This window comes from Ipomoea nil, unplaced genomic scaffold (genome assembly GCF_001879475.1).
Source record: "Ipomoea nil cultivar Tokyo-kokei standard unplaced genomic scaffold, Asagao_1.1 scaffold0205, whole genome shotgun sequence".
Lineage (NCBI taxonomy): Eukaryota > Viridiplantae > Streptophyta > Magnoliopsida > Solanales > Convolvulaceae > Ipomoea > Ipomoea nil.
In genome coordinates, this window is record NW_017616633.1 from 1,677,929 (window position 1) to 1,700,000 (window position 22,072).

Sequence of the window (22,072 nt, forward strand, 5' to 3'; positions counted from 1 at the left end):
GCATACGAATAACAAGTAGAGGCGCCTCCATATAATCAATTAGCAAGTAGTCTAACAAAGCACACAGTTCATACTCCAACCTTATACCAAGTTCCAACCTTGTAGCTCCCCTCCATCCTTATATCAGTTAAAACCTATACCTCCAGGCCACCCTTATATCACCACCCATTCAATGATCCGCACCTCTAGTGCCAATATCAAGGGGTTAGTGCATCTAGCTCTAACAATACACCGCAACACTTATAACTTGACCCATGCTCAACGGCAAGCTAGTCGAAGGTGGGTGTGTGCCTTCAACACAGTCACCGCTATGGCCTGTACCTTTAGTACAATGACCAGGCACAAGTTGTGCCAATCTCCAACAATTCATTTCCACCAATCACAATCTCATCATCAACGTCATCATCAGTCACTCTGGCCATTGCACAATGACCACGATACTCATCATCATTCAATCAATCAACACATAGTCACATAACAATCAAGACACAACAACAACGACACGTATTACACATAAAATCCTATAACGATACCCAAAACACCAAACGAGACTCATGCACGACAAACAGGGTACAACGGGACATGGGGAAACAACAAATGGGGGAAAACATCACGGACTATACCCACTTTCCAGCGGGTGGGCGGCGGGTGGTGGACCACCTGTCGGCGGTGGCTACAGTTCCAGCGGGTGCCCTGCGGGCAATCGCCTGCCCACTGGAAATTGAGGCAAGGGGCAGCAGGCAGGTCGCGGGCACCCCTGTCCCCACCTACCCCCCACTGACTCACAGGCAACTTTCGATTCCGATATCACTTGTGGAACCCGAAACCATGTCCAGACACATTCAAACACATAACGACATTACCACGTATTCAATTAACGGATTAAACCAAGAATTACACCAAATACCTTCTAACACGATTCCTAAACATGCCAAGACTTCACATTAATCAAATAATGGTTCAGGAGCATCCAGAACCACAAGAATATCAAGAAATCTATATGCAAAGTCCTAAACACAAGTCCTAAGCTAGACTCAACACCCCATCATGCATAATCCCACCCAAATATACCCCGAACATCATAATACGAGTTTAACGATATAACCCTAGGGCTCTAGACATAATCAAAATACAAGATCGTTCATATAGCCAGTCATAATATCAAGAACATCAAGATTATCACATAAACACAATATAAACCCTAAGCAAAGCTCTATCAAGACTCAAACACAGAATCATATATCAAAGGAGCCAAAGAATAAGATATAGCAAGGAAATAGGTTTTTTCGAGACATGGGTTACCTCTTAGCCTTAATTAATCCTCCCTTGGCTATTAAGGTTCTTCTCTAAAATTTCCCTCCGGTCGATCTCTCTAGGCTCGGTGGTGGTAGAAATCTCTTGGGAATAATCTTGTGTAATGCAACTATGGGTGGTAAGGGTTCTAACTGCTTTCTAATCCCCTATTTATGGAGTTAGGAATCCTAATCAGAGTCTGGATAGTAACGACCTATGTTTTATTCCTTAGTAGGTCTATAGGTCTAGGATTCCTAATTAGAATATGACTGGTAAAGGGTCTACTCTCTTTATTCCCAATAGGCTTAAGGCTCGGGTCTACGATCTATAGTGGACCACATTAATTAATTAATGGGAATCCTAACCAATTTAAACCCTTTCTAATTATTATTAACGGTATTGATTAAATAATTAGTCTGGGATTGAAGACTGTAACACGAGGTGTTACACCCTCCCCACCTTACAAGGAGCTTCGTCGAAGCTCAGGTACATATTACTCCCTTATTCTTATATGTCATGCAATTTGGTCTCCTGATTAAGGAAATGTGGCTCAAATTTGTCGTTTAACAAGTGTAGAGTGAGGTTTGATTTGGTCGGTGGTAAGTAGGGTTTGAGATTTTGAGTATACCTTGGTTTCCCATCCCCGAGCATGAAGCTCCACGCATGCCTGACATGGTCTCGATAGCCGCCACTCTCCTTTCCAATGAGCTCGTCACGAAAATCAAGGACGAGAATCCCTCATCCTTGATCCGATTCTGTCTCATGAGTTGCGTGAGGATGCGCTCATTGGTGGACCTCTCATCTCGGGCTTCCGTGATTCCCCTTCCTTATGCGGGTTCAGGCTAGCTAGGCTCGCTTTATTCTTCCTGCTCCTCCTGCTCTTGGATTTCTTGCATTGCCCGTCTCATTTTCTTGTTGGAGATTTCCAACTGATCCACTAATACCCGTCGTTCTTTAAGGGATTTCAGGCAAACCTCCTCGAGGGTGATGTATTGTCCCTCTCCGACATAGTAGATGTCGTTGCGGCGGAGGTTTTGGGCATTGAAAGTCATCCCACCCATGGGCCTGGCCTCAGTCCGGCTTATGTCCACTCCCTTCTTTTCCATGATCTAGCTTAGGATCATCCCGTAGGGTAGACTGAGCCGGTTGCTAGATTTACAAAATTCTATGTGCTTCAACATAAGTGCGGGGAAGATGAACTTGACCTTATGCTTAAGGAAATAGGCAAAGGTGCATTCCAAGCTCCCCAGATCCTTACTCTTGTTGTTAGTGGGCAACAAGCTGTCGGACACAATCATAACTAGCAGTTTCTGTTCGGCGGTTAGCTATTTCTTGATTGGCCTTGTGGCCGAGGTAAAGCCTCCTTCTCTTCCCAACAAATACACAAGGTAATCCTTGTACCCCGTGTCTTGGGTGCTGACCCAGGCCTTTCGGTCATAGTCTGACACGCCCGTGGCGGTCAATTTCAGGAGTTTAGCCAAGCGGCCCTCGGAGAGCACTATCTCTTTGCCTCGGACTTTGGAGGTGATCTCCAACTTGTCCCCTCGTTTGGTGGCTACCAAATGACAATTGAATTCCTTAACCAACTCGGGATACGTATCCCCTTTAATTCTGAGGTAGGTATCCAAGAGGCCTTGGAATCTAAGCATATCAACCAACTCCGGAGAGAATTGGTCGGGTTCGAGTGCTTTACCTCCAATCACCATGTAGTCAGCATCGTTCCATTCCGGGACTCGGGTACCGACGGGCTTCTTCGGCATTACTTGGAGTGGTTACGGTTGAGGGTGGCTTTTCCGGCTACTTTTCCGGCGACCTTCCAGTGGGAGTTCCGGCGAGCTGGGCGATAGAGTGGTGCGGCGTGGCGTCGACGGCGGAGTTCTAAGGTTGCGCCGGTTGGTGGTGGCGTGACGTTCGGCTACGACTACGGTGGAAGGGCGGCGTCTATCGTGTCGGCGTGTAGCGGCGGCAGTGGTGCCCTGCCCAGGTGACCGGTGTCGCGGCGGGTAGTGGGGGCAGCGGGTCTCCGGCGGGCACTGGCCGGGCGGTTGCTGGGCGGTCGACGGTGGCGCGACGGCACGAGGTTGAGGGCTTTGGGTGGTGGTGGCGGTGTTTTGTCGAGAGAGAGGAGGGAGAGGGAGAGAGAAAGGGAAAGTGGGAGGAAGAAGATGGAGAAGGGTTTTTGATTTGGGGATTTTGGGTTTTAGGAATTTGGAGGGGGTTTAAGGAGGTTGTGTCCCCTTTGGGTTTTAGGAAAAACTTATGGTCTAATGGTTAAGGCCTTGGTCTTATACCTAAAAAGTTTAAGGTTCAATTCTTATTGGTGACATTGTCCCCTTTAGTGCATTCTTTTTATGCTTTTGAGGACTTTCCTATTATTTGTTTGGTCGTGGGTGGCAAGCATCCCGGTTAGGTTTTCTAGTTGTATCCTTTGATTTTGTTGGTTTCGGGATGTGTAGATTATGGAAGGCATGAAATTTTAATCCTTTAATTAACCCGAGGGGTGGAGCAAGAGGGATGTAAACGGATTAAACTAATTAACTTTGGCCTTTATTCAAAAGTACGAGAACTCCTAAATAATCGAACTAAATAAGCGATTATACTAAAAGATAGTTTACAAGGGCTCGTAGTTTATCCTGAGCAGAATTCCTCATCCAGATTCTCTTCCAGTTGATTCGTGGGGTCCTAGTCTCCTAGAGTCACGTTTTCCGCGTCGATCTCGGCTTCGGCTTCGAGGTTGGCCTGGGTGCAGCTAATGACGAATACCTTTCCGGGTACCCCGTAATTCCCCTGATTATTCGTGTTTCCTTGTTGGGCCATGACTGTAGGCTTTGTGCTTGGGGTTGAGTACATTGGAAGGCCTTATGTCCTTCTCCCCCGCAGTTGAAGCATCGTAAGGCGTTTCCGAGATAGTCCTTGCCTCTATGGTCCTTATTACATTTTCTGCAAAGGAATGTTCTCGTGTAGGTTTCGTTGTTCCTCATGGACGATCCTTGATTAGGTGGATTAACCGTCCTTGTGTTAGAGTCGTTCCTTGCTCTTTTCACAGGCGGTCCCCCATTCCCAGTATTCCTTTTGCGGATTTGTTCCTGAACTCCTCGTTGTAGAAGTTAGATCCGGTAGAGGTCGGCGGCGCTGGTGTAAGCCCCGTTAAGGGTTCTGGGCTTACTTACGATTAGAGCTTTTAGAGCTTCGAACTTGAGGCCTGACACAAACTTCTCTATTTTGGTTGTCTCTGTAGGCACCAATTCAGGTGCAAAACGAGCTAGCTCAAGAAATCGTTTGTGGTATTCCATGACCGTGGCCATCCCCTGTTTTAGGTAGAGAAATTCTTTGTACATAGCTGCCGCGGGGTAGAACCGTCCACGTAGTCGTGCCTTTAAGGATTCCCATTTGAATCCCGCTTCTTGCCTACAAGTAGGTCCTTCATGGACCCACCAAAGATCAGCTTCATGCCCGAAGTAGAACGTGGCTAATTCCACACGGCGTCCTTCCAGGCACTCCACAACCTCGAAGATCTTGTCGAATGTTCGGATCCATTCTTCGAGAGTCGTGGGATCTTCTTCCCTTGAGAAGATAGGCGGGCGATTGCTCGAGACTTGGCGAGCTATATCTGAGTTTCCGTTTGGCGACGGCGGTCGGTTGTTGTTATGGAGGATGGCGTTGCTCAGTGTCTGGGCGACCTGAGTCAGTTGTTCTAGGTTCTAAGTTAACGAATCGTGGACAGAAGGCTCGGGGGTTCTCGACTGACTCCTTGTTGGTGCCATTCTGGTGTCTACAGGGTCAATATCGATTGCAATGGTGAGTTTAGGGACTTGTATCCTTACTTTGATGTCATAGTTTTATAGGGGCCTTTAAGCTAAGTACAAAATAGATTAAGGGAGTAGTTAAGCAGATAATGTTAAATAAACTCACAGCCTCACCGCGTGTCCTAGACTTCCTAAATCCTAAGTATTTAAGCACCTAGAGTTCAAGTCTAATATCCTAAAGTTCTTTCCTAAACACTTAGAATTGCAGCCTAATGTCTTAAAGTCTTATCCTAAGGGCATTGTCCTAGGGTCGAACTTAGGCTCTAATACCAACTGTAACACCCCTAAATTTTGAGATATTTAAAACTTTATAAAATAAAGACGAATCTATCAATTAAAACCCAAACAGAGCATAAAGCCATTTATAAGTGTCGGGGTTCTATGCCAGACCTAGGTTTGAGAGCCTAGGTGCACAGGCTAAACTCACCAAGCATATTGAATCCTCAAATCAATATTCAAATACAATCCCAAGGCACACATGCCAACTACTGTGCTAAGGCTATTTAAGCTAGGTCCAAGGTTCTGACTAGCGCGCTCCGAAGCTAATGCTTATCACCTGAAAAACATTCGGTATAACAACCGTCAGCGAATAATGCTGGTAACCCACTCCAACGCGTTAAGTACAATATAGGTAGATATAAGAAACTCATTTTGAAACTAGAATACATATATACTTACGAGACTCTAGTTTAAATCCAAGATCAAGACTCAAGACATATTTAACAGACTCAACATTATAGAATAATCATACGAACTAACAGATATCCAAATGCACACAAAACAAGACGGGATAGGCAGACAAGCATACGAATAACAAGTAAAGGCGATGAAGGCACTCAATATAATCAATTAGCTAGTAGTCAACAAAGCACACAGTTCATCCTCAAACCTTATACCAAGTTCCAACCTTGTAGCTCCCCTCCGTCCTTATATCAGTTCCAACCTATACCTCCAGGCCATCCTTATATCACTACCCCTTATGTCTCCAGGCAACAACATGCCCCCACCGACTAACCACATATCTACCACCAACATGACACTGCAGCACTTATAACCTGACCCATGCTCAACGCCAAGCTAGTCGAAGGTGGGTGTGTGCCTTCAGCACAGTCACCACTATGGCCTGTACCTTTAGTACAATGACCGGGCACAAGTGGTGCCACCTCCAACAATTCATTTCCACCAATCACAATCTCATCATCAACGTCATCATCAGTCACTCTAGCCATGCACAATGACCACGATACTCATCATCATTCAATCAGTCAACACATAGTCACATAACAATCAAGACACAACAACAACGACACATATTACACATAAAATCCTAGAACGATACCCAATACACCAAACGAGACTCATACATGACAAACGGGGTACAATGGGACACAACGGGACATGGGGAAACAACAAACGGGGGAAAACATCACGGACTATACCCACTTTCCAACGGGTGGGCGGCGGGTGGAGGACCACCCGGCGGCGGCTACAGTTCCAGCGGGTGCCCGGCAGGCAGTCGCCTGCCCGCTGGAAATTGGGGCAAGGGGAAGTGGGCAGGTCGCGGGCACCCCTGCCCCCATCTACCCCCGACTGACTCACAGGCTACTTTCGGTCCCGGGATCACTCGTGGAACCCGAAACCATGTCCAGACACATTCAAACACATAACGACAATAGCACGTATTAAATTAACGGGATTAAACCAAGAATTACACCAAATACGTTCTAACACGATTCCTAAACATGCCAAGACTCCACATTAATCAAACAACGGTTCAGGAGCATCCGGAACCACAAGAATCTCAAGAAATCTATATGCAAAGTCCTAAACACAAGTCCTAGGCTAGACTCAACACCCGATCATGCATAATCCCACCCAAATATACCCTGAACATTATAATACGAGTTTCACGATATAACCCTAGGGCTCTAGACATAATCAAAATACAAGATCGTTCATATAGCCAGTCATAATATCAAGAAGATCAAGATTATCACATAAACACAATATAAACCCTACGCAAAGCTCTATCAAGACTCAAACACAGAATCATATATCAAAGGAGCCAAAGAATAAGATATAACAAGGAAAATAGGTTTTGTCGAGACATGGTTACCTCTTAGCCATAATTAATCCTCCCTTGGCTATTAAGGTTCTTCTCTAAGATTTCCCTCCGGTCGATCTCTCTAGGCTCGGTGGTGGTGGAAATCTCCTGGGAATAATCTCGTGTAATGCAACTATGGGTTTTAAGGGTTCTAACTGCTTTCTAATCCCCTATTTATGGAGTTAGGAATCCTAATCAGAGTCTGGATAGTAAAGACCTATGTTTTATTCCTTAGTAGGTTTATAGGTCTAGGATTCCTAATTATAATCTGTCTGGTAAAGGTCTATTCTCTTTTTCCAAATAGGCTTAAGACTCGGGTCCACGATCTATGGTGGACCACATTAATTAATTAAAGGGAATCCTAACCAATTTAAACCCTTTCTAATTATTATTAACGGTATTGATTAAATAATTAGTCCCGGATTGAAAGCCGTGACACGGGGTGTTACTCCCAGGCTTAGGCTCGAGCCTGTATGTAGTCTTTTTGTTAGGCTCAAGCCTGAGCCTACAATTAGCCTGGCCCAAAACCTTTTTAAAAGTTTGTTTAATATGTAGCCCATTAAAAAGGCTTCAAAGTATGTTATGCTTTGAGCCTATTTAAAACTTATATATTAAGTCTTTTTGAAAACTTTAATAAGTATTTCTAAATAATTTAAGAAATATACCTAGTTAATACAAAATTAATATATAACTACATAAGTATATCAAGACAAGGCAAACATAATAGTATTAAAACATATATAAAATAAAATAAAACAAGTCACAACTTCTACATGCTTGTTAACTTGTTTAGGAATGAATTCAATTGTATTATTGATTGTCATCCTATATAATCTCATAAATAGGTTAACAATCAACTCACATAATTAAGTAGTGACACTTCATTAAATATTTAATAGTAAGAACAATTAAACAATAAGAACACTATCATAGGATTAACAACAATGTTTGTAGTTGAATTAGAATTTAGAATGCGATTTTGGAGGTGGAGGGTTAGGGTTTGATAATTATATATACTTGGAATTATATTGTAAATATAAAAATATATTAAGTATAAACTAGAATATATACTAACTTGATAAATTATATATATGTGTGTAAATAGGTTATGCCTGTAGTCGTAAAGGCCGAGCTTGATATAAATAGGCCTGGGTTGTTTAGTTTAATAGGCTTCAAAATAGGCCCAAACCTGACCTTTTTACTAAACAAGCCAGGCCTATGTAGGACTTAAATAGGTCGGGCCTTAGGCCCCTAGAAAGGGGCCTGGCCTATTCCAACACCTACCTCCGACGTAACCAACCAGGGGACCCCAACAGCCCTTAGTCTATGTTTCGCCCCAGCCCACAGGCCTGCCCCGAACGGATACTGATCAAATGGAATGGCCGCACCCCTCGCTTTTTTGCAAAATTTATATGAGTGCCCCAATAAACCATAGTAGAAACAGAAGTTATGAAGGCGCTTATAGGGGCGACCACGGTTCCGGTTCCGGTTCCGTGGATGGTGAAACCGAAACCGGAACCGAAACCTTATAGTTAGGTTCCGGTTCTAACCGAAATTATTTTTAAAAAAACAAAAAAAAAAAACACTATAATATTCGAATTTTTTCGGTTTGGAACCGGCGGTTCCGGTTCCTTTTCATCTCAAACCGTAACTGGAACCGGAACCGTACGAACGGTTTGGTTCCAGTTCCGATTCAACAGTGCACGGTTCGGTTCGAACCGAACCGTGGTCACCCCTAGGCGCACATACTTGAAATTCACCCAGCAACTCGACTTATCCCGTTTAATGAGCTTCATACGACATTTTAGAGGCCTGGCCACCGGAATCGAGACACGGACATGATAGAAGGACTTCCATGGCGCCACCGCAAACCTATCATCAACCTTAACAAATGAGCCGATGAAGTTGCCGGCTGATGTTATCACATCTGTGCATATTTTTATAGCTTTTCTGATTCATTTTTAGTAACAAAGTTATTGAATCGTGGCTATTTAATACTTGTTTTTCTTGCTTTCTCGTTAGAATATGGTTTTACACTTGTTTTGAATACCTTACGGTGTTTGGTAGTGTTTTTTCACCATTACAGGCTAAGTGTAAAAGCAAGGGAAGAATTTCAAGCACGAAAGGATCAAAAGAGGAAGAAGTCAAGGTATCAAAGCCGCGACGCGTAGAGCCCGCTGCTCGACGCGTCGAGAATTTCCAATAGCAATAGTTCGTGCCGGATCACAGGCTCGACGCGTCGAGATCGCGGAATGCTGAATATTTGGAATCTTCCTAAAATAATTCCATTGGGTTGCTACTATAAAAGGATCATCTTCCATCAACCCTAAAGGTTATTCTTTTCCCAGATTTTGGTGTTTGGAAGACAATCAAGAGTAAAGCACAAAGAGGACCAATTTGAAGATTTATAACTAGCTTTGGAATAGAGAACTGGCTAGAAAGATTCGGGAGAACTCTTTCACTCTTTCTCTTATTCCCTTTGTTATTTGTTTATCTTTAAACGTTGTATCGATTGTTATTATGGCCATGAGTGGCTAAAACCCTTAGGGATTTTTGGGTGAATTTGTTTATGAACCTATGTGCCTAGTTCGTTAATTTCTTAATATATTTATGTTTGGTTTTATGATTTGTGTTGCAATCGTGTTTTAACCTATTGTTGTTGGTAATTAAAGGTCTAAATTACTTGCTTCATAACCATTTTTTGTGTCACCAACGAGAGTTGTGTCATAAATTAGGGCACTCAAGATTGCCCCTAATGGTTGGACGTTGAGAAAGGGGAATTTATTAGGGGAAGCTTATTCTAGATTGTTGCGCATCGAGAGATGGTAGTAATTGGGAATAATTGAATGCTGATCTTCGATCTTATCGGGTGTTTAAGCCACGGGAGTGGAAATTCACTAGGGGTAGAAATTACGGGAGTAATTCTGTTCCACTTTGCATTCCCATACAAGTCTTAATTCCAAACTAAATATTACAAATGTTAATTGGCACTAGGTGATTAAACATTGTGATCCTAAGAATCCTGTTTTGCTCTCTTGTTTACAAAACCTTGTTATTTATTTTATTCTTCTTGTTATTTTATGCAATTACCCAACCTTCAAGTTTCGTTCGGACTAGTTTCATATGAGTAACCTAGTAGGTAGTGCTTAGTACCCCATCTCCAGTGGTTCGACAACCCGAATACTCCGGGTATTATTTGTTTGCCCCAAATTACCGCAACCACCGGCCTGTTCAAGAATCGAGTCTAACGTATAACCCAGTGGTAGGTCATGAAGTTGAACCCACATGTCCACCGAGTCAAGAGCCACATCCGCCGGTCGAACACCTTCCCCAACCTGCTTGCAGACAAAGGTGTTGTTGTCGAACGACCACGGAACGTCCTCCAAAACCCTTTGCATTAAGATATGACAATCATGAGACTTTGAACCAACCAACTTCAAGTCTTTCAATGACACAAGTTTTTTTTTTTTTTTTTTTTTAATGTCTGGAAAATAACCTGAAGAAACCTTGACATCATTTAAATACCCACAAAAAAAACTTATTTTTCCCATTTAGACATGGTATAACAAGCTAGAGGTAAATACGTCCGCTTTCTTTAATCTTGTGGTGCCAACTGATCACAGATCCCAATTTCTATAATATATTTTCTTGCTTTAATACAATCATTTGTCTTACCCTAAATTTTCAATAGTGTCCGCACAATAATGTCTCAAACATTTTTCTCCACATAGATGCTCTCCATATGGTAGATTCCAAAATATTGACATCTTCTTCCAAAGACTCTTTTGAATAGTCCTACAAGTTTTACCCAAATAAACATTAAGATTTTTGACTGGTTCATAAACCACAGTTCTTGATAATGGCAATCGGGCTACTTGAGTGTCGATTTTTCTATGAGCAATGTCGAATGACTCATTAACACATTCTTTATGATATTGCTCAATCATAGATCACTTGTTTCATCTTCACAATTGGGAAATACCTTAGCTCTTTTAGTAGTATAACCCCGCAAGTTACCATATGCTAGGAAATAATTTATTGTGCAAAACATCATAGCACGTAAGGTAAAGTTAGTTTGACTATATGCGCCAAAGACCTTCCCACCTTCATTCCACAATATTTTTAAATCATCAACAAGCGGTGCTAAGTATACATCTATGTCATTTTATAGTTGTTTAGGTCTTGAAATCAACAAAGATAGCATGATGAACTTGCGCTTCATACCTAACCATGGAGGAAGACTGTAAGCTACTAAAACAACTAGCCAAGTGCTATGTCAACTACTCATATTGCTACGGGGATTCATTCCATCTGTACATAGGCCAAGTTTGAGGTTCATGTTTTCACAACCGAATTGAACAAACATCCTATTAATGTTCGTCCATTGAAGAGAATCAGCTAGGTGTCCTAGTTTTCGATCTTATTTGTCTCTTTAGCATGCCACTGCAAATTTTTTTCATCATTTGGATTTGCAAACAAGCGTTTGAATCTTGGTATTAATAGTACATACCATTGCAGCTAGAGGGCCTTTCTTATCCTCACACCCATCATAATTGTAACACCCCATTTTTTTAACTCATAAATACAACTCTAAACAGTCATTTACATCACTAAGCAGCGGAAAAACTAAAAGATAAATAGTGGGAGTGTCACCGCCACAACCACCACTCCGTGGTGATTGCACAGGCAAAAGGGGTAAAACTAGAAATAAAGTAAAAGTCTGGCATCCATCATAAAAACTGAAAACATAAGGGGAAATACATCACCTCAAAAAGTCTACATCATCCTCAAAACATAAAGTCGATAAGTCTAAATCCATAACATAAACATCAATCAAACTAGAGTTTAGATATCTCTAACTACGAGACTAATCTAACTCGACTTCTTCACACTGCTGGGCCCACCTGAAAGGGGTTTTGCAAGCAACACATAGAGAAAGAGGAAAAACACCCGTTAGCACGAAGCTAAGTATAACCACACTCAACCCTGTAAAGCATTCTAGCATTTACTTAGAAAACATATGATTTTCTTTATAGCAATAAGCTCATCTCAAATCATCTTTAGATCTATAACATTCTTTCTAGATGCTTGCACCCTATAATATCAGTTGGCATGCTCAAATATATATAAGACTGTTCACTTAAATGCATCAGCATATAAACTTCTCAAATAACTTAACAAGCAATTCATGCTTACAGATAGGATCATGCTAATAAACCATATAGCAGGTATTCTCATGCTTTCATACGATAAACAAGACTTCTAATACAACAAAACGATTATAAATCAACATTCTCATTATGTACTCTCATGCGATACTTTACTCAAGTGCAATCTTGTGCAATGCTATAATCATACTCATGTGCATCCTTGTGCAAAGCTGTAATCATATGCAATCTCGTGCAATACTATAGTCATAATCATATGCAATCTCGTGCAACACTTATACATCATACTCATATGCAATCTCGTGCAATACTATAAACATACTGATAGGTAATCTCATGCAACCATATACTCATACTTTTATGCAATCTTATGCAACAATATACTCATACTCTTATGCAATCTCGTGCAATTCTATAAACATACTCATATGCAATCTCATGCAACAATATATATATATATATATATATATATATATATATATATATATATATATATATATATATATATATATATATATATATAAATACTCATACACTCTTTATAAAAAATAGAGTACTTTCTGTGGAGGTCTCTTTCTTACTTTCTTGAGTCTCTTGAGTCTCTTTTGACTCTCTTTCTTTCTCTTGAGTCTCTTTTGACTCTTTCTTTCTCTATACTCGTAAACGGCTTAAGGTTTCACCGAAGCGTGAATTACCCCATCGGGAACGACATAAATCCAACCCAATATCTCCTACCGTCTACGGAACCAATCTCGTGGTTCAAACTCTCTGGAATCAGGTATCGAACTATTGGTGTGCACACCCCCTAACCAGGATTCCAAGCTTGGCGGGCAGTTTCCAACCTCGTAACGTGGGAATACGCCGCGTTACATATACTGGGACCGCAATGTCCATAAATATCTCCCGAGAGGTCATAGTCCAAACGGTATCCTCCAAAACCTCACCGATATAGATAATACATAAATATATCTCTCATGCATCAATGTCATGCATGCAACAACTCTACTACTTCTCAATGCATCAGAGAATGATATACCACATGCTTATGGTTTTTGAAAGTATTCTTGGGCTCACGTTGGCCCCTTATGCATTTTTGAAATATGACACATGTGAAATGTCAAAAATGCTCTTTAGCATGCTTCTAAACCATGTATAAAATAACATGAAACACTTAAGAATATAATTTCATGTTCGGTTTGCAACATAGCAATTCTATACATTCTATCAACAAAATATGTTTCATTTCTCATTGATTAATTATCATAATCTAGTCATGCTTTCATATTAAATCATATTCTCAAATGATCATGCTTCTTTAGTCAATAAAACATCATCAGATCACATAGTCAAATAATTCTTCATACACAGTAGACTTAACAAATATATATACTCTGTGTAGTATTTCTTCACAAAATACTTCATAACATACTCATTTTTAATCCAAATTCAATGAAATCAAAGCCAAAACGTGCGTCGAGACGGTCCCGAAGAGCCGAGCCACAAGAGCCCGTAATACTCGGCCCGAAACGACACGTAGCTGAGCCATAAGGGCCCGGCCACTTAACAGATTCTTCTCAGAATCAAAGTCAGGGACCTGGGGCGGGACTCCTCATGGTCGGCCCCATGTACCCAGCTACTCCACCGGGACTAGGCGGTGGCCCTCCTCTAGGGCCGTGCCCTAGTCCCGTGCAACCACGGCTCTAGCCGGCGGCCCTCCTGATGGGCCGCGGCTAGGGCCGTTAACCTGATCTGGTGCACACTGTGTTGTGCAGCAGAAGGTTTTTCATATGCAAAATCCAATTCAAACATGTCCAAAACAATCTCAACAATTCACAAACCAATACTAGATCACTTCTAAGCATAAACACAACAAAATCTCATAGTTTCTACTCATTTCTACTCAATACTAAGGCTTCACATAGCCAAATTTTAAAGAGGAATCGATGGGGTTATACCTCTTTTTGCATGTTCTTCTTGTATGGATTCCCCCATCTTCCCAGGCTAGCTACACCCTCCTTCACCTCCTAGATACCTCAACAACCATACATTAGCATACTATCAAGTTCTCAGAGAAGAAATAATCTTAAGGAAATGAAAGGCTAGGATTGAATGAAGAAGGTTGAAGAAGCTTACTACGTGTTGTCTTGCAAAGCTGATAAATGGGAAGCAAGGAGTGGAATCAAAGAGACAAAGGCCGATAAGGGTTCTATTTATAGGAGCACAAAACCCTAGTTTGATCCCATATGATTGGTTGATGGCAAAAATGTAATTTCCATTGGCTAGAAATTGAATCAGGCAAGTGTTTTTGGATATCTAGTGGTCCACCATGCTCCATGGACCAAGGTTGAAAATGCTAACTTTAAATTCTTTGGGGTTGAAAAAGAATTTTCTCAAAAGCTATTTAGATGAACACTTGTTTAAAAATCTTTTTGAATTCTCTCGGTCTCACTCAGATAATTTCTCGATTTAAATCTTGGAACGCGAAGTACCCGAAAATTTAGGAATTTTCGAATAGAATAAATTTTGGTGTTGAATTAATTTAAAATGTGACGAAAATAATTTATTCAAACACCAATTAATTGTAAAAATTTTTAATGGAGGGAAAATGGCTATTTTGAAATTTTTTAAAATTGGATTTATAAAATAAAATTTTGGGTCGTTACAATAATGTTTTTTCTCTTACAACGTGATGCTCCACACTTGGACATGCATGCAAGTCACTATATTCTTTCCAATAAAATACACAATCATTTGAACATGCATGTATCTTCTTGATCTCCATACCCAACAGACACACCATTTTCTTGGCCTCATAGATTGAACTAGAAAGTTCGTTATCATCAGGAAGCATGCCTTTTAAAAGTTCTAATAAATCCTTTAATCTCTTATTACTCCACCCATATTTTGCCTTAAGTTATACATTTTAAGCACAACATATAACTTTTTAAATTTGGCACATCCAAGGAACAGAGGTTATTTTTAATCAACAAACTTTCAAATACATGAGGCATTTCACTATAATCTCCTTGCATATCACGAATCATTTCATATATTTGACCATTGTCTCCATCATTATCATCATTCTCCTTATTAGCACTACCACTACTACTACGGAGTAGACCTCCAACATGCCATATCCACCGGTTATACCCTTCTTTAAAACCACGACGTATCACGTGATCTTAAAAGTGAGCCAAGTACCCTTGCACTCACCATGTGACAATCCCAGGCGAGTCAAACTGCAAGCGGTCCACCATGCTCTTCGGCGGGAGATCCATCACTTGCATCCCCCAACAGTCTCACCTCTGTGCCCCATGTTCGCCAAGTGGTCATCGCACTTGTTCACCTCTCTTAAAACATGTGAGAGCTTTGTAAAGCACTTGTTGTTAAGCATCTTAATACAATTTAATAACAATGTTTCCATTCCCATTCCCGTTCCATATTCCGTGGCATGAATGTTGTTGTCTTGTGTGTTTAGTTCTGATTGTGGGGTAATGTAAGTTATGTTCAATAATATATTTAAATGTCTTCAATATCAATAAATAAAAAATAAAAAATATATAATTTATATATAATCCTAACCATATAAGAACCACTCCCTAGGTGAGAACTTGTGGACAAATAAAAATAATTAATCCGCAAGATCTGATGGATGAGAAATCAAGTAAAAAATGAGCGGGGTCATTTTCGTAAAGATTACAAATTTTTAAAATGAGAGGGATCATTTTCATAAATATTACAAAGTTTTTTTATTTCCAACCGTTAGATCTTCTAGATCAATATATATATATATATATATATATATATATATATATATATATATATATATATATATATATATATATATATATATATATATATATATATATATATATATATATATATATATTGTAAGCACATTGATCCACGTAAAGCATACTATATACGTGGTAATAAACAAAAGTCAGGACCACTAACCTCCAGCCATAGCTTATATTTCTGATAGAACCTTGATCGCCTGGACTCGTAGTCTGACGGGCGGGAGTCCCTCGGGCTGCTGTAATGTTATCGTAGAATCACCGTAGATTCTATTGTGTTTCTCTCACTTCTCTCAGTGATTGTAGATGGTGTATGATACGTCAACTGAGCAGTGAGAGGACTTGGGAGTCTAAATAACCTACATCCCATCAATGTAGGTAACTAATTACCTAATGCTGACTAAGTTCTAATACTTAGTCAGCCTATTGATTTGCACCACTTATTTAATATTATTATTGTTATAATAATCTTAATAATAATAATAATATTAAGGGAAAACGTTACATTCTCCCACTTGGTGCAAATACGGAACCCAAGAACAAGATTTACACCAACCATAATGATATGTCCTCCTTAGCGCAAGTAATATCCATTATGATCAAATGCAAATTGCCCTTGAGTCCTTTAGGTAATCAAACTTAATGAAACAAACCATATGTTCATTTCAAGTCCACTGAAGTATATTTTCTTATTGAGATAAAACTGAATTGTGTACACACTCAAAGAAAATATCTGAAGTATCTGAAGAAACATTGAAGTGCAAAAGAATTTTATTATTAAACTGAATGTATATACAAAATTACAAAGTGGACGAAAGTCCCATTTTCTGAATCAGATCCTTGAATTTAGACGGAGCCATGCCTTTAGTCAAGGGATCTGCTAGCATCAACTCAGTATTAATGTGTTCAATGAATACAACTTTATTCTTGACACGCTCCCTAATGGCTAAGAACTTGATGTCGATGTGTTTACTTCGACTCCCACATTTTTCATTCTTAGTTAGGAAGACTGCAGCTAAGTTGTCATAGTAAACTTTCAATGGCTTAGATATAGAATCCACAATTCTAAGCCTGGAGATGAAATTCTTGAGCCACACACCTTGCGAAGTAGCCTCGAAATAGGACACGAACTCGGCTTCTATGGTAGAAGTAGTTATTAAGGATTGTTTAACACTTCTCCATGAAATTGCCCCACCAGCCAATATGAAGACGTACACGGAAGTTGATCTCCGAGAATCAACACAGCCAGCGAAGTCCGCATCAGAATAACCAACAACATCCAGGATGTCCATCTGCCTAAAACCCAACTTGAAGTCTTTAGTACCTTTGAGATACCTCAGAACTCTCTTCAGAGCTCCCCAGTGGTCCAAGCCTGGATTATGCAAGTACCGCCCTAACATACCAACGGAAAAGGCAATGTCGGGCCTTGTACAAACTTGAATATAGCCAAGACATCCAACCGCTTCAGCATATGGAATATCCTTCATACGCTCCTTCTCCAAGTCGTTCTTAGGACATTGGTCCAAACTAAACTTATCTCCTTTTGCAATGGGAGCAACATACGGTAAACAATTTTTCATCCGAAATCTTTCCAAAACTTTGTTAATATAGGTTTCCTGCGATAGACCCAGTATGCCTCGAGACCTATCCCTATGAATCTTTATGCCAATGACATAAGATGCTTCACCCATATCTTTCATATCAAAATTTTTGGAAAGGAACTGTTTCACGTCGCGAAGCATCCCCACCTCATTAGTGGCGAGTAGGATATCATCCACATATAAAACAAGGTAACAGATTTTACTCCTACTAACTTTCTGGTATATACAAGGATCTAAGGGACTTTCAACAAAACCAAATGATGAAATGACCCCGTCAAACTTAATATACCACTGACGAGAGGCTTGTTTTAAACCGTATATGGACTTCCTAAGCCTACACACCAAATCCTCACCACCTCTAGAAGAGAAACCTTCAGGTTGTTTCACATAAACTTCCTCTTCTAGATCACCATTTAGGAACGCGGTTTTCACATCCATTTGTTGCAACTCAAGATTAAAGTGTGCAACTAAAGCCAGAATGATTCGAAGAGAATCTTTCTTTGATAAAGGAGAAAAGGTCTCCTTGTAATCAATTCCTTCTTTTTGAGTAAAGCCCTTAGCAACGAGTCTGGCCTTGTACCTCTCAATGTTACCTAATGAGTCTCTTTTGGTTTTAAATACCAATTTACAGCCAATCGGCTTGGGCCCATTAGGTAACTCAACAAGGTTCCAAACTCCATTACTCTTCATGGAATTCATTTCATCTTTCATGGCTTCTAACCACAAATCGGACTGTGCACAATTCGTAGCTTGTGAAAACGTTACGAGATCATTTTCAGCTCCAATGTCAGATTCTTGTAGATACGATACATAATAGCTAGGAACTGCTGAACGCCTCACTCGAGTAGACCGTCTTAATGTTGGAACACCAGTACCTTGTGAAGGTTGTGGCCCAACTACCTCTTCAGGAAATGGATGTAGTTCTTGAACTGGTTCAACTTCGGTCTGTGCGGGTTCAGGATCTTGCTGAAAATCCTGAATTGGTTCAACCATTGGCTCGAAGTCTAGTTCAGGAGGTTGCTGTAAGTCCTAAACTTGTTCTTCCAATGGTTGAGTTTCAACAGCTTGTGGAATCTCAACAACGGGTTGTACAATCGCAGGCGGGATTGTAGGCGCGTTGCGTATAAGTACAACTCCATTAGATGACGTTGAAGGGCAAGAGTCAACATGATCAAATAAAGGAACTAAGTCCTTAAATCGATCTCTCCCACTGATCAAGTCATCTTCAAGAAACTTAGCATTTTGCAATTCCACTATCCTAGTCAGATGTTTTGGACAATAAAACCTATAACCCTTAGAAGACTGTGCATACCCAATAAAGAAAGCACTTATAGTCCTCGGGTCATGTTTCTTTTCATGTGGGTTATAAATCCTCACCTCAGACGGACAACCCCAAACACGCATATGATGCAAACTCGGTTTCCAACCTTTGAAAAGCTCAAAAGGTGTCTTAGGGACAGCCTTGGTCGGAACCCGATTTAATATATACGTTGCCGTCTTGATGGCGTCGGCCCACAATGATTTTGGAAGTGTGGAGTTGCTTAGCATACTCCACACCATGTCCAAAAGTGTCTGATTTCTTCTTTCAGCAACACCATTTTGATCCGGGGAACCCGGCATGGTGTATTGGGCAACAATCCCATGCTCTTGAAGGAAATTAGCAAACGGACCCAAAGCTTGTCCATTTTCAGTGTATCTACCATAATATTCACCGCCTCTATCTAACCTAACTATTTGTATTTTCTTCTTGCATTGGTTTTCAACTTCAGCCTTAAATGTTTTAAAGGCATCCAATGCTTCATACTTATGATGAAGTAAATACACATAGGTAAATCTAGAGAAGTCATCTATAAAGGTAATGAAATATTTCTGACCTTGCATATCCATATCTGGACAGCATATGTCAGTATGAATTATCTCTAACAATGTTGAACTTCTATTGGCACCTTTCTTTGACTTGTTAGTCTGCTTGCCTTTAATGCAGTCTATACAAGTCTCAAAGTCAGTATAGTCTAGAGTAGAAAGTGAAGACGATAAAGACCATCCGACAGTGTACCATTTCCAATACAAGTAGAATTATTAAATAATTTAAAATACTTGTCTGAAAAATTAAAACTGAATCCCAACGGTATAAGTCTTGAAATGGAAACCAAATTTCGTGAAAAAGTTGGTACGTAAAATGTCCTCTCTAAATTCAAAACAAAACCACTGTCTAAAATCAGCCTGCAAGTCCCTACAGCTTCAACCAGCGAGCCCATCTTATTTCCGGAGAAGATGTTTCGCTCATTTGACATCGGTTGCCTCAGATTTTGCATATCCTGTAAAGAATTTGCAATGTGGATTGTTGAACCAGAATCAATCCACCAAGTGTTAGCATTAACGTCTGACATATTGGATTCAAAACAGACAAAGGAAGAGATCATACCTTTTTCAGACATCCAGATCATACCTTTTTCAGACATCCAGATCATACCTTTTTCAGACATCCAGATCATACCTTTTTCAGACATCCACTTTTTAAACTTCGCACAGTCCTTCTTCATATGCCCCTTCTTCTTACAGAAGAAGCATTTCTGTGCCTTCTTAATGTCAGTCTGAGGGGATAACTTTGCTTTCCCTTTAGCTGCAGTGTGGCGCTTTCCAGATCTCTCTTTAGGCTTGGCTATTGCAAGCATGGCACTCTCCCCCCTTTGTTCCTGACGTAGTCGCCCTTCTTCTTGCACACACTTATTAATTAGATCATTAATAGTCCATTTCTTTTCATGTGTATTATAAGCAATTTTGAAGGTGTTATACTCAGGAGGGAGAGTGTTTAGTGCAAAATGTACCACAAATGAGTCTGGCAGCTTGATCTCCAACTTGTCAAGTTGAGTTGCAATATCACTAAGTTGCATGATGTGACTGCGCACACCATCGACATGAGAAAAACGAAGGGATGTAAACTGCATTATTAAGGTGCTTGCTAGGGATTTGTCTGAAGTCTCAAACTTCTTGTCAATGGACTCAATACACTCTCGAGCTGTTTTAAGCTTATCAACCGTGCGGCGTATATCACTCGGAACCCGAGACTTAATGAAAAACATGCACAGGCGATTGGACCGTTCCCATTTAGCCCAAAGGTCTTTGGCTTCTTTAGTGCTTGTCGCGGTTATGGCCGGGGGCTCTGGATGGTTAACAGCATAATCCATCTCATTCATGCTAAAGTAGATCAGAAGCTCATCATTCCACTCTCTATGATTATTAGGAGTAAGCATTGGAACATGAATGTGTGAGACAGTTGGGATAGTTTCTGAAAGGAAATTACGAGTTTGTTAGTTTTGATTTTCGCGGCACAAAGGAACTAAAGTGCATATTTTTCCAATGCAAACTTATGCAAAAGATAAATTCAAATGCCATAAAAATTGCATGTGGGCTAAATTTTTACACACAATGAATTTACCAAACTGAATGGTGAAAACAAGAATGGGTACGTTTTGGACGTTTCCACCCTTGATGACAAAACTACCAAAACTATATGCCGATACATAATCCCTGTGGGCAAATTATGATCATGGTCTGGCATTTCATCCTAATCAATCCTACAAATACAACAAAATTGCCTGTGGGCTAAATTTTGCCATATCAAATAGAATTAATTACAAGGATATTGCCAACTCTTTATGTGAGTTAATCTAAATACAATTTAAGCAATTAAAGATGTTGTGGCTACTCTTTAACTACAAAATTGTAATCACTTGGTAAAGGGTAATTTAAAGCCTAGCAAACAAATTAAACCAAAACATGATAGACAATCTTTAGGTATACTCCCAGGAAAGTTGGTCGAGACGAAGCTCGGTTAAATACCAACTCCTTAGACAGAGTAGCGTTGCAAGGGGACTAGTAGCAACAAGGCTTTTAAGCCAGGGCCATAGAACTAGTATACCTCCCCAAGAAACTTCCCTAAGTCATGTATTCTCATATTTGAAGTAAAATTGTTTGAAAGATCTATAAGATGGTCATAAACCTATGGATAAGGCTTTAAATTTGGGTAAACTAGAACTTTGATGTACTTTATGTGCTTTATAGCTTTAGAAAGGCACGAGCGGAGCAATAACCGAATGAGTAAAATAATATGCGTAATCTATCCTTAAAAGGCACTAAATTCACCTAAAAGGCAATATAACATGCATAATAGGCATATAATTCAGACTTAAAAGGCACTAAATTCATACTTAAAAGAACATGATTTTCTAACATATGCATAATTATAACAACGAAATAATTAATGAAATAAACAGTAATACATGCTCAGATTATGCATATT

The 22,072-nt window shown here is 40.2% G+C and overlaps 1 long non-coding RNA gene across 1 annotated transcript; it reads right to left on the minus strand.

The window, feature by feature from the left end:
- Positions 1-2,026: 2,026 nt before the first annotated feature.
- On the minus strand, positions 2,027-19,584 carry LOC109191412. Its single transcript, XR_002055916.1, has 3 exons — positions 19,496-19,584; positions 6,118-6,121; positions 2,027-2,036 (listed from the first exon to the last, which is right to left on the minus strand). It is a non-coding gene; the product is annotated as an uncharacterized LOC109191412 (long non-coding RNA).
- Between the last annotated feature and the right edge of the window lie 2,488 nt (positions 19,585-22,072).